Below are 1415 nucleotides of genomic sequence, written 5' to 3' on the forward strand. Positions count from 1 at the left end.
TTCTTTCTTCTTTCTTTCTTTCTTTCTTTCTTTCTTTTTCTTTCTCTTTCTTCTTCTTTCTCTCCTGCTTTCTTTCTTTCCCTGGAAGAAGTGACCAGGATGAGAAAAATGAATTTGGCTTTCACGGGTTTTTCAGGAAGGGGGACAAAGCAGGTCTGAGAAATTGGGACCAATTCACTTAAGTGAAAATGTCTGAAGCTGTGTTTCATGCATTTTTGCGAGAAGCTATAATTACGCTGCTTGGAGAAGTAATTAGTGGACAGACACGGAGCCCCCGAAAGGGCTGCTCTTTCCCAGGGGATGGAAAATGCGAGTCTTAGGAGCCACTCCCCAAACTCCTTTCTGCCGGTTTGTCTCTTGCATCTGTTCTTTCAGATCCTGAGCGCTTCGCAGTCCACAGGCTGTTCAGGGGGCGGGTGGGGAGCTGAGGCTGAATGTCCCATATTCACGTCTCAGACCCGCAGGCCCCAGGGTGGGAGAGGGGCCTGAGCCCAACACAGTAACAGCCCCTCAAGTCTACTTTTAGAGCCCACGTAGTGAGTGATGTGCACATAGAGCACGTCTGACTGCGCACGCACAAAACGGGATCGCCCGGGGGTGGGTGTCCTTTAGTTCTTCCTTCATCGCCGTCGGCCTCGCTGGGGCCTGGCCCCTCCTGGGCAGTTACGGCCGCTGGGTGGCCCATGCATGGCTTGCGTTATGTTTTGCTTTTGCAGAGCTGGGGCATGGACAGGGGGCTCCCGGAGCCACCGCGTGAGCTGAACGGACGCCTCGTCTGCATTAAGAAGCTGTGGGCACGTGGGCACCACCACTGTCAGCCCGTCCCCCTGACCCTTGTCCTGATGAAGCCACGGGTCTGACTTCTCCACGCCCAGACTGAGGTGAGGACGTGGGGCAGTGTGAAATGAAGTTTCCCAGTCTCACCCCAGAATCTGTAGCAAAGCAAATAAACCACCACCACCAACACAGAGCAAGGTCAATGCCTGGCCCCCCAGCCCCCCACAGGGAGGAGTGGGTGCTGCTCCCACATGGGTTAGCGCATCTCCTGGAGGTCAGGCAGTGTGCCCTGTGGTACCCCCTTTTTGAGCAGGGCCACCCCCCCATCCGAGCTCCGGGTATCAGGGGGCAGCCACACTGGACAGGTCCAGAGGTCCACTCACCCCTCCTCCGTGGCCCACACGGCACCCACATCCGCTGCACCCACCCAGCGGGGGACCAGAAATGGGGGAGAAACACGAGATGCCTTCATGTCGGACGTTACAGGAATGCACGGGGGAGCCCGCGAAACACTGAGGACGAGCTGGTGAGCTGGGGAGGAGTCTTGCAAACCCTTCAAACGCGCTGCAGGGCCAGGAGGGGAGCTGCCCGGCTGAGGATCGGGCTCTGGCGCGGGTCGGAGAGTCAGGGCCCCGGGG

The 1415-nt window shown here is 57.7% G+C and overlaps 1 long non-coding RNA gene across 1 annotated transcript; it reads left to right on the plus strand.

Annotated features, from left to right (window-relative positions):
• Positions 1-234: 234 nt before the first annotated feature.
• On the plus strand, positions 235-1409 carry LOC106727483. Its single transcript, XR_001363697.1, has 3 exons — positions 235-348; positions 717-881; positions 1264-1409. It is a non-coding gene; the product is annotated as an uncharacterized LOC106727483 (long non-coding RNA).
• Positions 1410-1415: the final 6 nt, after the last annotated feature.

This window comes from Myotis brandtii, unplaced genomic scaffold, assembly GCF_000412655.1.
Source record: "Myotis brandtii unplaced genomic scaffold, ASM41265v1 scaffold433, whole genome shotgun sequence".
Classification (NCBI taxonomy): domain Eukaryota; kingdom Metazoa; phylum Chordata; class Mammalia; order Chiroptera; family Vespertilionidae; genus Myotis; species Myotis brandtii.